The 15840-nt window shown below is 38.2% G+C and overlaps 1 protein-coding gene across 1 annotated transcript in view; it reads right to left on the bottom strand.

Annotated features, from left to right (window-relative positions):
* Nucleotides 1-2420, bottom strand: part of LOC141797970 (solute carrier organic anion transporter family member 1C1-like) — a 34442-nt gene extending 32022 nt beyond the window's left edge. The window contains exon 1 of the mRNA XM_074679694.1: nt 1976-2420. The gene's annotated coding sequence lies outside the window, so the exon portion shown is untranslated. The remainder of the gene's footprint in view (nt 1-1975) is intronic.
* Between the last annotated feature and the right edge of the window lie 13420 nt (nt 2421-15840).

Here is a 15840-nt window from a genome sequence, read left to right as displayed (position 1 = left end):
TCACTGCTCTGCATCAGACACCTTTTAATCTGTCTATGTTACGTAATGTCTGGTGATAAGCATTCTCACACCAGTGAAAGTGGCTAATACAGCAGGCCGGTTATAGGTAATAGGTTGGCTTGCTCTAGCTTAACCCACTCAGCTAATAGAATATTCTAATTGAATTGAGCATACATGACACCAACTGTGTATATGACAAAGACTTATTTGTGGAAGGAAAACTTTTCAAGTTGAATGAAAGGTTGTTTTTTTTTAACTTTTTTTTCATATAGTGATCTTAATGCTAAGGAACAGAAATCAACAGAAAACAGAAATGTCTGTATGTTTCATCCTGATGGCACACTAGGATTCACTGTGATCATTTAAAAAAAAAAAAGTTTCAAGAATTGAGAATGAAAAACTGATGCTGATAAAAATAGCAACATAGTTACTGTATCTAAGGATGATGAAAAGCTCTGTATAGATTGATACCCCGTTGAGGCAGCAAGAGCCAACAAGAAACCTCATCGGAACACACTATGCAGGTGTTGCTCCAGGAGAAATTGTCTTTTATCTTGTTCTACATTTAGCGTCCAATTTGATATTTTTTTCAATATAATAATAAAATAAATTGTAAAAACAATGGCTGATTATTATTTTTATCTCATGTCACTTGAAGCTGCCTTTAAGGGCATTTTTAATCGGTTTAGAAAATGACACCTGCCCAACACTGCAACAGTTGGGTTAGGCAAACTGCTGCCAGTAATCTTTGAAATTAACTATGGTTGCCAGTTTGTTGTCACTTTTCATTACAGAAAAATTCCATCATAACATTAGTTTTCCTGACACAGTCATTAACCTGTTTTTTTTGTGTTTCTCAGATTGGTTGTTATCCAAGAGACTAACATCCTGTGTGATCAGTTTTTAAAGTTGTGCGCATCAAAACACAAAATATTTTACAGTCCAAAAGGTCAGGCCACCAACTCAACACTTGAGCCAGAAAATGTCACTTTCATCATAAAGACATTAATATCTGTGGAAACAGTAAAAGCCAGGATTACGACAGCTGAAAACAAACTTAACACTACAAGAACTCAGTTAAACACACTGACAATAAATGTTTGTGGTAAATAGATGGTACACTGTATGTCTTCTCTTGATTGACAGAATCTTTCACATCAATTCTCAACGACAGCAATTTTAAACATGGAGGTATTAATGAAACCAGCTGCAACAGGCTTTATAAATTAAATACAGTTTAAGACAATTAATTGATGAAACTGGCTGAGCCAGCCAATTCAAGTAGCTCCTTCAACAGGCTAAGAATTGGACTCCAGAAAGCATCTCTTAAATGATTTATGTTTTTATATATTACTGGAGACAGGGAAATTAGTCTGTTTCCATGGCGACTATCAAATCTATCAAATAGAGTCTGAAGAGTTATTCACCTCTTCAAGAATAAGCAAAAAAAATTGTTAATTTTATTAATCTTCTGCCATGTGCAGACAATACATTCTTTATAAATTTAGTGATTTTGATAAATGTCATTGCAAGAAACAGCACCTGACAGGTTGCTGCCTTCAGGCTCAGTTGCCTTGAGTGCCATTCAAGTAAACTCGGGTCAGGTGGAAAAAAGTCACCTGCACATCTTACATGAAACAGATTTAAGGGGTAAAACAGTTGTTAAAAATGTACTTGTGCCAGCGTTTTTGTTGAGAACAGTTGATAAAATTCTCCTTAATCACTGCCAGCTAATAAACTATGAAACTGTTTAACAACCTTAGCGTGGAAAGTGAAAGGAAGGGTGTTTACTGAGCTTTGACACATCAGTAATTTGTTCAGGTGTCAGAGATGGTATATTGCTCTGAAACACAATTAAATAAGATCATTGTAATCGCATCAACAATTAAAAACATCCCTTCAGTTTATCGATGTCCCACTTTTGTGAAATCCAGTTTAAAGCAACAGTGTGCCAAACGTTAAGTGCACCACTTACCTCAGTGTTTCCAGAACAGTCGTCCAGTTGCGCGAGCTCCAAAGATTAAACGGTCAATCGGAAACACAGGTAACCTCCTTTCAGCCCTCTCCGGTCAAACTTCTCACGTGGATGGGAGAGGAGGAGAAGCGCCGACTCTTATCATGAATGCTCCGAGACCGACATGAACCTTCAGAGTTCATTTCCAGCAGACTTCACGGTGACACTCGGGTACACTAGTCCAAAAATCAACCAAAAAAAGATATTACCTCCAGAAACATGTCTTCACTGGTCTGCGAACATCAGTTAGACGCCGCTGGAAGATACGGTGCGTTCAAGTGACCCCCGTCGCTGTTGCTTCTTATTCTTCAAGACACCTCATGGAGCGCCAGGCTCCCGCTAACAAGCTTACAGGGAACGTCTGTATTAATCTGAAGCGCTCTCTCCTTCTCTCTGGCTTTCTCCTCTCTTTCTCTCTGTCTACCGCCCCTCTGTCTCCCAGCCACTTTCTCTTTCCTCCCCTCCCTCCCTCCCTCCTCTCTTATTTCTGTGCACTTCAAGTAAACATTAACGACTGGGTATAGGCTACCATAGCTCTAACAACAGTGTTATGCCTTTGTGCTTTAATATTGACAGCCTGCTAATGTATCAATTGTTAGCATCATAAGCTCCAGAATAGAAAACAGGGTTGTTGTTATCTGATGCCATTTTTGATTGACGTTTGAATAATTTGAAAACAGAGCCTCTTCTGTGTAAACCGGTCAGTTTTATAGGCACATGATGATGCCTGCTTAAACTCTTTTTTTTTTTAGCTTACAATTCAAATAAATTTGACATGCTAGAATGGGTTTAGCGCCAACTTTCTTTCTTTCTTTCTTTCTTTCTTTCTTTCTTTCTTTCTTTCTTTCTTTCTTTCATGCTACCTCTTGTCTTCAGGGACAATGGATGGACCACAGTAGCCCTCGTATATTTCAAAGTGATATAAATACTCTTAAAAGCTTTCTTACTATTAGTCAGTGGGGGAAACCCCTCTGGAGATAAATTATGTGAGAGTTTAAAATGAACTCCAATGCCAAACCCTGATGATTTACAACGTCTGTGGCTGTAGTCCTTGGCACTTCACACACTATTTTTTCTGAACTCTGAGTGACATAAGCAGGCCTGTATTCTTGGTGTGCAATGATCTAGAGTTAACGTCGCTGTCGCATGAAGACCTCTTTAAGTTACCGTAGGATGGTACCAATTAGAATCATTGGTATCCATATTCTGAGAATTAGTTTGAAATCTTCCACATCAAAAGAACAAAAACTTGATTGTGGACTCCATATTAAACTCATACACATTTATACAGACAGCCACAAACATTCAACAGAAGATACCGTTCCCTGTATTTGGGCCCCATTTCTTCCTTCTGCTCCTTTCAGCTCAATGTTGTTATTTTCGTCTGTGATGTGGATACATTTTTTCCACATTATGTTTACCTTGGCCTACTCGCTGAGTTCCGTTTACTGTTGAGGACACATCAGTAACAGGTAAGCATACGGAAAAAAAAAGTAATTGAGGCATATGTTCACCATGTTCTTGTATTGTCTGCATCTGATTGTATGGTAGATCCAACTGTCAGATGGTTTACATTAAATAGCTTGTAATGCCTTATGCATATACAAACATGTGTATATAGGATTTTGTAGTTTGGTGTCAAAGGAATCACCTTCAGCTCAACACAGGGAAGACCAAGGACCCAGAGACAGACTTCTAAAGAAGCACCAGTCAGGATCCTGGGAAGAGACATTGAAAGTGTGAAATCTAACAAGTACCTGGATGTCCATAGTAACAATACACCAGACTGGTCTGACAATTCAAATACCCTTTACAGGAAGGGACAAGGGAGACTCAGGTCTTTTGGTATGGAGGGGGCTCTTCTGAAGTCCTTATTTTATCCTGTGGTGGCATCAGCCGTCTTCTTCGGAATAGTTTGTAGGGAAAACGGCATCTCTGCTGCAGTCAGGAAGAGACTTAACAGAATGAAGAATGCCAGCCCTGTCCTGGGATGCCCTATGGACCCGGTGGAGGAGTTGGCTCTGAGAAAGATGGCCAAGCTGTTGTCTCTGGTGGACAACATGTCTCACTCCTTGCAGATTCTAACATTACTGGGTAGCTTGTTCAGTGACAGGCGTCTTTACTCAAGGTGTATCACCAACTTTGTATTGGAAATAAACTTGGTGTCGTGGATACATGGTTAACTTTAATTTACTGCTTGTCTGAAACAAAATTTAAAGAATTCTATAATTATACTATTACTTAGATGTTGTGGCATACCATAATGTTTTTTCACCTCTAGGGTTTGCCTGAAGAATAGAAGGATTGACAGAAAATGCCAGCAGGGGTTCACAAGTCTGGCTGTAAGGTGGCCATCTTGAAGGAAGAGAAAAATAACTTGCAGTTAAATTGACCACCAAATGAACCTCAAAGGATCATTTGATCAATGATCATTTTGGCTTGTCAAAAGCAGTTTTTAATGAGATTGATTTTTTATCCAAAGAGAATCAAAGCCATCTCCTTCTAACTAGTTATGTATTGACTTTTAGTTCTGTGTAAGACTGTGGTTTTGGCCCAGAAAAACTTAAAACAAAAGGATTTCTTTCTTGAAACAATGCTTCTTGTCAGTAAATCTCATGCTGCTGAAGAACGTGTTTATTGCTCCTCTAAATGGTTCCACATTTGTAAGGAACATGCATTTGTTGGATGAGCAGCAGAGCTAAGTTTGTGGGTTGTGACCATGAAAATTAGCCAAAACTTCTCTTTCAATACCAAACAGCTCTTACTGCTGTTGCTTTTAGAATAGAACTTTATTGTCATTGTAACAAGCACAACAAAACTGAAGTCACAGCAGTAATAAAGAAAACAAAACTAAGACAGTGTAGAAAAAGTGCAACAAGTTCCATAAGAAAATAGATGATGACAGCTTGTCCATCTATGTCCAGTTCAGCCAGCCTCCACCTCCACAGGGTCCAGGACTGAGCTTCTTCAGTCATGCTCCATCTCTGTCTCCTGGATCCTGTCTGCTCACAGCAGGTGAAGCTCCTCCAATGTGGCGTAGGTGACTGATGTTAGCTCAGTTAGCCATGTCTGTGAATAGCATGATGCTACTCTGCCCTCCAGTATTCCCTCTGTTGCTCGGTTAGCACAGCTAGCTCGTCCATTGTTATTGGAGATAGATCTTACGTTCCCAATAACGATGGATGGAAGGACAGGTCAATGTCGTCACTTCTTAGCTCACACCTGAGAACCAGCACGTCGTCCTCACCTCCTTCTCCTCACCTTGTGGGAAGACATCAGGCCTTACACCAGTTAACATTGACATGCTATAGGCTGCTAACAGGTGAGTTCACATGTAAACAATGCAGCCATGGTTACATGTAGGATCTCCAGACAAACACAGGAGAAAAAGTAGTAAAAATATCACTGAAGCCACAAAAGTTTGGTGTCCATGACCAACAAATGAGCCATACAAAGTAATGATCCACTTTAAATACAAAGATTAAGAAAAAGAGACCAAAAAAATTACAAGAAACGGACAAAGAAGAGAGAGCTGCTGCAAAAGGCAGCCATAGCCAACAGAGCGGCGCCTAGCAACTTCTGGCTCTTATTTTGAACTTCTGGTACCCCAAGCACCTGTGAGCATGGTCCCTTCTACAGTGGTTAGTTCCAAGAATCAGCAGGCCACGTTGGACTGATCTGGATAGGGTCTGTGCGATAGGGTCACTTCTAGCTGGGGTTCTGCAAACCCTGGTTGCAGTATCTCCCACTCTGGAGAATCCAGGCCTGCGATCATTTCAGTCTCAGTGCATAGAGGTATCAAGGTAAGATTCTGCACCATTTCTCCACAGTCTGGATGACAACGTTCACCCTCCACAGTGCAGGGTTTCTCAGAGACTGAGAATTTGGGAGTATAGAGGATGAAATGGTTCAACCTGAACATGATCAGCTTAGGCGTACTCTCTCCCTGAGTGACCAACACAACCACATTTGCTGACTTGCAGCGAATGCTGGTTGAGAATGGGACTCCATCCCACAACAGAGTGTGATCAGAGTTGCAACTAATAATAAACCACCAAACACAAATTACCTTACTTTTTGTGCTGTGTTTTAGAAAAATAATTGTATTGGGTTCAGATACATATTATGGCTTATGGTGATATCATATAACAAACAGACACCAAGTTTTCATTTATGTAAATATTTATTGTCCTTTGCTTTCAGAATATTGACCTCACTGTGCAGTTCCTACATGATTCAGTTACTCAACCCACTGAATGGTTCAGGTGTATTGACAGTGTGAGGTAATGTCATGATAAAAGTGTGGAGGGTACAGCAGTCACATTGCACATAACTGAGCTATGTCTTGTGAGTAAATGTAACAAATTGTAGACATCATGAACCAAATCATGGAAACTTAACTCTGCACATTGCTGATATTACACATTCTTGATCCAAACAATGGATGAAAGGAGGATACGCCTTTTTGTATTTCTCACTCCTACAGGTACAAAAATGGATGAGACAAAAGACACTGCAAAGAGAACATACTGTCAATATAAACAAAGGTTCAGATAGGGGTCTAGCTGAAACATACCAACATCATGTCATAGGTGGGCGTACAAAAAAATGACAAGGAAAAAAAAACTACAAAAAAAAAATCCCCATAACAGCTGCTCAGGTTGAGCTTCTCTTAACCTTATAATGAATACTAAATTTAGAGGTGCTGAATGTTTCATGCAGCTTTAATTTTAAAGCAGATGTGTGGAACTTTTTGTATTTTCTTTCTTTTTTTCTTCTGAAGTGTGTGTGTATGCATTTTTAGAAAGGAATAAAAGACCAGAAAACAAGTTCAACTTTGATATTAATAATCTTAACCCTTTTTTTAAATCATGCTGCAGGTTGATTTTTTTTTTTTTTTTTTTGCTACATATCATTAGCAAAAAGATACAACTGAGTTCAAAATTATTAGACCTCCTTGGGGTTTTTTTTTTAAGTACTGTTTAAAACAGCTTTTATGTCAACAACAACAAAAACCTTAAAATGGGGCTTGTGATTTTGACCTCAACTGTTTGCACCCATATGAGCATAATCCTTACAGATTTGGTTCCTCTATAACAATGATTTGGTTTATGGAACTGTTATCATGATGCCATTTTCCCAAAAAAAGAAGAAACAAAACAAAAAAAAACAAGAAGAAGAACAAAATAATACAGAACAATCAAACAAACAAACAAACAAACAAACAAACAGGAAGTAAAAGTTCTTTGACCATGGGTCTCTTGCTGTTGCCATTTAGATATGTAATAACGCCTACAATGGAGTTTTTGTTTTGTTTTGTTTTGTTTTGTTTTGTTTTGTTTTGTTTTTTTGCATCTTCCTTATGGTTTATTACACCAAAAGGATGATGCAAATTACGTACAAGTCAGTTAGCAGGCCTTCATGAGTACTGCTGTGGGATATGTGAATAATGGTATCATATACTTCCTTGTCTGACTCTAGAGGATGCTGCTCCAAGTTAGTTTGAGTTAGCATAGGTTGAGGCTTGAAGAAAAGGAAAATTATAGAAGCAAGAAAGGACAGGTCCTCACTGTGCCCTGCTTCTCTACTTAGGACTATAGCCATAGGCGGTATAAACACACCGACTCCAAAGTAGCCCCTCCAAACTGAAGCCAAAACTCACAGACCTCTCTTGTTTATATGTGATGCATCATGAGAAACAAGAGAGAAGAAAAGAAAAAGGAAAACTGCTATTTCTATTTCTTTTTGCACACAAGGTTTATTCTTGCATGCAGATTTTATAACCTTGTTAAAAGAGCTTATCTGTTCACACAAAATAGTGCCCCACAAGATTATGACACTGTGTGCACTAACTTGTTCATGCACAAGGTAATACATTGTTCCAACGAGAAAACTATAATTTGCTCAAATAATGAAAACTTGTTTTTGCAAGATAATAATATCGTGCGCACAGGACAACTTGATCCCATAATCACATATCAACTTGTGAGAAAATGTGTTTGTCTTGTACAACTATTAATTAACCTCAAGGTGTTAACTTTTTCCCACAAGATAATAACTTGTGCGCACAAGATGCCATCTTGCTGGAACAAGATAAGACGTTTCGGAATGTCAGGGTCCCACAGAATCTTTCTTCCTGGAGGATGTAGCAAACAAAATTGATGAAATAAAAAATCAGGCAGACACGTTTGCAGCATTTATAAATCTTATTATTCAACAATATTCACATTACAACATCAACACTGCTCTGCTAGTGACATGTTCTAATAATCCCATTATGTTGTATAGTTACTTTGTAATACAATATCGAGAGGCACTTCCAGTAAATCTGGCAATAGAGGAGCTACAGTATTGTGTCTAAATTACAAAACAGTAAAAATAAATATTTTTCTAAAAGTTTTTTTTGTCATAATATACTTTTATTCTGTACAGTTTATATTTTTATACAAAGTCAAACAATACCTAGAGATAAAATGTCATATTCCATTTAAACAAATACTGGTGAATTACACAATTCCCCCATCCTGTAGGTATTGCTACATGTGTTAAGTGCAAGATACTGGAGAGAAAAAAAGAAAAGAGTCTGTGTAGCATCTTCTATAGTAGATAAAAACATACCAGCTTTGTTTTTCTTGCTTTTAAGGTGGCGAATAAAAGTTTGTTTTGGTTTCCTTTGTGGGGAACTAGGAAAGCTGATGAATGTAGCATTTGAACAATGCACAGCGTCAATACATACATACAGACATAGACACATACGGATGTTCGGACACGCATACATGTGAAAATGGTATGGCACAGGAGCATAGCCTGCCTTTTAAAATGGCTGAAATAACAAACAATACAAAAAAGGAATGCTTTTGGTTTAAACCATCAAACAAAAGTACAAGGGCTTCAGTCTGAGAACAGAACAGTTCCATTGTAGTGCCACTGCAGCCTATTGACAAGGCATTGAAATAACAACAGACACTCAAGACTCGAGAAACTCCCGTCTGGAAGATGAATGCTCACAGATTTTTATGTGGCTTTAATCTACCCTGCTTTCACTTGAGAACAGTTAGGAAGGCTTTGCATATCCAGACATCCTCCCCAGGTTCTCAATAACACATAGGATTGTGAAAAAATGCTACTTTTAGGGTTTATTTTGTGCAAATCACAAAAACACTTAAATTTTAAAAAGTTTCTTTGGTTTGCACAAGTCAAACCCGTGTGCAACAATCCCCTTTGACTAATCCTTCAGAATAGTGCTGATACTTGCTTTTTTATGAACCCGCACTATTGAGTTGACCCTGTTAATACGTGGTTGTCTTGCCTGACTTTTTACTTACAAAAATATTGTAACACAAGAGTTTCTTAATGTCATGTGATTGCGTGTTGAAACCCTTAGGCTCATGTTGACACAAAGCCAAAATGACCAGGAATAACCATCTTTTTATACTTTGCATGCCAAGGACCTTTACCTATCATATTCTGGATGAAAATCAATTTTGTAACAAGCATTTCTGCCATAGAAAGCTAATGGACAGTTGATTCTGTCCTTGACCAAAACATAGGAGTCATTTGAACCAAAGTACCGAATCAACATTCTCTGACAATTAAGTTTTTGCTGAATTACAGAGGATCTACTTACATGCAGCTCTGATGCACAAGTGTAGTCTTGGGTGTATCTGCACAGTGACTGTACTGTTTGTTGTGGTTACAGATGCAAACTTCAGACTCCCAGTAAAACAGAGCTTTTTTAGATTGGCATCAACAATTTTAATACCACATCTAATGGATCCACAGCTCGAAGAATAAAATGCACCAAATTAAAAATATTTACACCACTGACAAACAAGTTAGGTTTTAGCAATTTGACTCATTAACTGTAAGTTGCAGTGAAGTAATGCAGTTAAGAATTTTTTTAAGGAGTGGCACTATAGCACAAAAAATAAATTGATGATTTTTCCCCTTAGACCAACCAGAACATGTTTTACACTGTAAAGGAACAACACATGACCAAAGGTGAAGCTTAGCAGAAATGAAAACCCTCCAATACTTTAAACCTACAGTGTACATTACAGTATAAAAGATTTGTAGTTAAGCAAAAAACCCTGGCATGGTCCTTTAATATACTGAAAAAAAAAAACAAGTGAAACCTTTTTTTTTTTTCCTTTTAAAGACTTAAGGAAATTTGACCATTCGGATGCTCAGTGAAAACTCACAGACAGCTGAGCAAACACAGAAGAGCTCTGGGATTGTTTAGGACAGAAAATAGCTATCCCCACAGTACATCACAGCTATGATAAAGTCTCTTTGATTGCTGCACTTTGAGTACACAGTAAGTGAGGCAGCAACAGGAAAGGTGGAAGCATCTATTTTTGCAAACATGCATCTACAGTTAGTGAGCTTTGAATTCATTATCAAACTTCAATTGGAAGGGTACAATGGATTCCCAAATATAAAGAAAAATTATGGCACAAGACTGCACATTATAATTTATTTGAGGCATAGTTATTTTGTATGTTTTGTGGCGTTCTTTGTCGAGTAGATTCTGAATCATGGTAAAAAACTGTTGTAGGCTGCAGGAGACTTGCAGAGTTGATTATAGTTATGGTTATTTTTAGAATAACCGTTGTGTAAGAGCTACATTGCAGTACAGACTTCAAGTTGTAAGAAACCCCAGCTGAAGCCTTAAATGACGGATGTGTGGTGAGATGAGCTGGGTTTTACAGATTGTTTTTACAGCTACAGGTCGTCACAAGGAGGCAGTGTTATTGGAAGACATTTGGTCCAGGAGGTGACATACAAATCAATCTGACTTTTCAACACAGTCCAGCCTTTCGTGGTGACAGATACGATGCATATCATTTCTGGGCCATATTTGTCTTAACTATTTTTCAAGACTTTATTAGAGAGCAGCATAAGCTCTGATTATGGACTTCTTTCCCCTCTGAACATCCGGTTACCTAAACATTACACTGTATGACAGGTTGTTAGGCAAATTCTAATTCCTTTAAAAAAGATCAGACTTTGAACACCTATTAAGAGCTCTCAATTTCAACAGAACACGAACAATGAGCTCAGGGTTTGGTAAGTACAGGCCTTCTTATTCACTGAAGTAAAAAAAACTGCTGCACACTTTTGTAAGCACAAGAAATAAGCAGTCAGGGCTGCACAGTTTAGCCCTCCTTTGCACAATGGGCATTTTGATAACACTGCAATGGAATTTAGACAGTATTAGAGTTATCAAAACTGTAATTGAGAAAGGAAATTTGGGTCACAGAAAGGCAAGCCCTGCCAGTATAAACTTTGTGACTGGGAAACTAGCCTATTAAATAGATTGGTCAGTTTGTTTTTCATCCAACAATAGTAAATTATTGAAAAAGAACAAGTTGCATAATTTGTATTTTATTATTAGTAGATGTTTACATTTCTGTCTTTGATTAATTGTTGAGTGTTAGTTATCAAGTGGTTACCCGCCATTCCTTTTGTTTTCTCTGTGTCATCATCTCAGGCAGATTGAGTGAGACAACCTTAACCCAGAAATTGAGCTTTAAATTGTCAAACAGCAATTTAGCTTCTCAGTATTTAATGCAACTTGATAAATCCCAGTGTTTTGGGGGAAATTATGTCTGATGTGCACATAAACTGATGTTCCATCCAAATATTGCAAAAATTTCCCAGTTCCCCTATTGAGTTGTATTGTATTCAGTAATATCATTTAGTAGCATGCCATTTAATAGCATATGATATTGTATTTTACAATCATGTCATAAGATATTGCATTATTTATTATTTTATCAAACTGTATCCAACTGTATTAAGTCACACCGGACTATATTATATATTATTGTATCCTATGATTTTATTGTTTGTACTGTACTGCACTGTATTGTACAGAGTACCAAATGAAATTGTTCTGTATCGTATTATAACGTGTTATATCACACTGTACTGCACCCTCATATCCTTTTTTATGTTATTGCATAATTTCTTATAGTGGAGTACCAAAAAGCCTCACATCTCAATCAAAAAAAAAAAACTGTGCAAAAAAAAACCCTTTTTTGAAATCATTACCCATGCAAAAATATTTTTCACATTTGTTCTCTGGTTTCTATCTTTAAAGTGAACTCACAAGACAGGCTTTGGTCACAGACAGTTTCTCCTAAAAGTGCTGATATAAGCAAAAAGCAGCTCGATCTTGTTGAAAATGTACCAATGTTCACTTTGCTACTGGACACTATGTTCCTGCAAAGAATAAGAGAATGAAGACACAAAGCATAATTGAATCTCTGAATTAAATTCCCAGAATGCCCTTGTTGCTTCCCCAGTGTCAGATCACGTACACTGTGCTGCAGATCCCTGTAATACTCAGACTCATAAACAATCACATGACTTTGAGCCCCGCTAAACTGGCTCTTCTTCAAAGATTTACATCTTGAGAAATTTAGTTAAAATGAGACAGCAATGAAGAAAGCATGAGACATTTCTTTTTTGAGTAGCTACAATGCTAATGCTAATGCCTTTTGCTCTCCTCCTACTTCATTGCTTAGTCTCAACATGGCGGCGGCTCTTCTTGCACTTTTATCACCACCACTTCAAATCTAGAAGGACATCAAGTGAAAAGCAAGGAGACAACCTGAAATCAGAACCTTTAAACAGTTAGAAAACAAATCAGTTTGTGGTGAATCTGCTAATCAGATTTTAAAGGGTTGTTTGTTCAAAACGTTTTTTTTTTTTCTTTTGTGTAAAATTCTTTTGCCTCTTATTCTTCTTTCATTTCACTGCCATACAACCCTCATGGTGTCAAAGGAAGTTATAGATGTCAGGGCTGAGGTTGGAAGGCTGGCACTAAATTTATCCCACATTTGACTTAAAAAGGGGGTATTGCGGTTTTTTAAGGGTATATTTACTCTACTAACCCCTTTACCCTTAAATGGCTAACCCTTAAGAGGCCCGCCCCTCAAACCTGTCATGAACCATTTAGGAGATCTCTGTGCAATGACCTCATCATTTCAGCAAGTCTCATGAAGACCTTTTGAAGCTCTCCTATTATTGTTAGAATGGAGCATTTTGAGCAGTGAATATATGGCAGTTTGAGATTTTTATTTTAGGTGCAAAAAAAATATCATCCATGACAGGATCTGGCAACGTGCTCCAAATAGTGACTTTTTGAAATATTTAATTGATTTAAATCCCCTTGTGTGATTAGGAGCTGTGAGTCAGCACTGGCCCAGGCCACTACGGTTTACCGGATTACTTAACTTTCTGAAACTCTTGGCCTACATACCAGGCCATACATATTAACACATTGAACAGAGAATTCCTGCAGTTAAAAACCACATGTCTGTAAAAACTAAGCAAATGTCACACAAAAGCAGACAAAAACTGGGTTCAGCAAAACACATCACCTTATTACCTAGTTTTGTGTCTTGTTAGGTGATTTTCATGTGATGAGCACAAGAATATCGATATACAGTAAAGTGTCAACCAAAGTATTGTTTCCCTTGAGTTTCCCTTCACAAAGCACCACATCTCTGTGGATAAAATGAAACATTTATCATCTCAAACAGCACAGATCAATCAAACGGTAAGTGAAAGGACAAGGACACTGCAAGTTCCTTTAATCCTCTTTTTTCTACAGTTTTCTACCTTCCTGAGTTGCCTGGCCTGGAAACGTGTAGGTGTTTTGCACCAGCTATGAATATCAACAGACAGGGAGAAAATATGTGACTAAAGACAGACATTGTTCGACATGAACCAACCTTGTTTTGAATGTTTTCCCTTGAGCGAGAATAAAGCTTTTGGAGCAGCAGGTTTCTTTGTTTTACTTCCTATTAGTTCTGAATATGGAATGTGTTTCTACTGTACTGTAATGTAACATGAGTGTGTATGTGTGTGAAGCTTGTGTGGGTGTATGTTTGTATACAGGATGTACTACTACTGGCCCTTTTTCTGTCTCCCTGTGAAATGCTCACGGCTGAGTCTCAGTGGACACAGCTTTTTCCCTGGCTTTTATCCCATTGTCTTCAAGTAAGGGGGCTTGTTGCACATCCTCGACCAGCTGGGTGTCTCCACAGTGAATGGGAGTAACAAGAAGGGTGGGGTATGTGGGTTGTGACAGTGTATTACTCACTGGTGGAGTGAATCTGTGAATGAGGGTGAGGGCAGAGCATCAGATCCAGGCTGAAACCAACACGACAATGAAAAGAAACACTGTCCCAATCACTCTTTTTTTCTTCAGCAGTTATTTGACTTTCTCTTCTTGTCAGTTGAACTGGGCATGCATCATCTCTGTCCTCCACCCAGTATTTGTTAGGCACATATTACCCAAAACATCTTCTACAGTGTTGTGTCAAAGTGATGTGCTGGCTACCATATCAAGAGCTTAGTTAGAAAAAAAACATTTAGACAATTTTTGGATTCCCCTGCCAAAGAGGAGGTTTATAAATCACTCTGGTTCTTCCTCTTTATCCCCTAAAGTCTCTGATTGTGGAAGGATTTCCTCCTCCTCTATGACCGGCACCTCTTCCCTGTCATCTAAGTCTTCAGCAGACTCCTCGTCTTTACTTGCTTGCTCTTCCTCTTCCTCATGGATGGCTGTGATTGGATCTGTTGTGCTGCTGATGCAGTTGGGGTTGTCCTCTTTCTCTGTCTCCTCCTGGCTTTCTGCTGCTATAACTGTTTTCCACATTTCATGGTTTTCCAGAAGGTGCTGTGTGATCTGGCAAAACACTGTCCTCCTGCTTACCTTTTTGGTTTCTTGACGCTCTGCAAGACACAAAACTGGTCAGACAAGGTATGTATGCAATTTAAGTTGTATCAAAGAAATTTTACCACTTTCACCAGTCAGTAGCTGTTTTTAAGCCTCCAAACAGCTGGTTTGATTTATATTAAGCAGTGACTTTCCAGACAAGAAAAATGGTTAACACCATACTGCTAAAAACTGCAATTCCTTAAATGGGCCACTTGAGGTGGTTATCAGATTCTTATGCTATGGCCTCACCATTTCAGTGAACCTTGTGAAGGTCTTGAGAATATCTCATGATAGTTTTTTTTTCATAATTGATCTTCTTGAGTGGTTTGTTGAGCAATTTAGAGATTTGTACATCATATAAATATGTAATGGTTTAAAAAATGTGCATTGATTTGGAGTTGACATCCAACGTTATTACTTTAAATGAATGATTAAATATGGGCAAGCATGAGCCTTAATATCTAATTTGCTTCTTTATTTAAGATGGTTTATTTCTAAAATCAATGGGATGGCTGCATATGCCTTTCTGTTCTCAAAATAGTACTCAGAGAAAGGCTGACTTACGAGAGGTTTCAGAACCTGTTGATGCGTCCTCGTCTGCAACTTCTTCTTCTTCTTCTGTTTCTTGTCCTTCCTTCACTTCATCCAGCTCCATCTGTCCCTCAGGTGGGTCAACCCAGCGTCCCGGCATAAGAGCAGCAGAGTCGTAGGAAGAGCACAGAGGTCCAACTATGTGAGTGATGAACGACTCTTGCAGTTTAGCAAGCTGAGGTGCGGATCGGTCCATGAATGGACTGATGGGAAGGCCCAGGCTGGACTCTTCATCACCCTAGAAAGTTCAGAACATGAATGTTATCTAAAATACACAGAATTAATAAATGATGTGTTGAGTGATTTAAAAAGGTACTGGAAATTTTCAACGTGTTAAGACCAACTGGAAAAATAACTAAAGGCCCCATATTATGCAAAAATCACTTAATTAAGTCTTTTAGTGAAATTTGTGGGTCTTTGGCTTTCCTCCCAGCCCACAAAATGTGACATTTAATGACAAAACCGGTACTCAGTAGTGCTTGTGAATGTAAAATCCTGA

The sequence above is a fragment of the Halichoeres trimaculatus genome, unplaced genomic scaffold (genome assembly GCF_033239565.1).
Source record: "Halichoeres trimaculatus isolate MK-OKI-2021-1 unplaced genomic scaffold, fHalTri1.1 fHalTri1_scaffold_9, whole genome shotgun sequence".
NCBI classification, from domain to species: domain Eukaryota; kingdom Metazoa; phylum Chordata; class Actinopteri; order Labriformes; family Labridae; genus Halichoeres; species Halichoeres trimaculatus.
The sequence above is the reverse complement of the archived record's forward strand: the minus strand, read 5'-3'. Positions and strand labels throughout refer to the sequence as shown.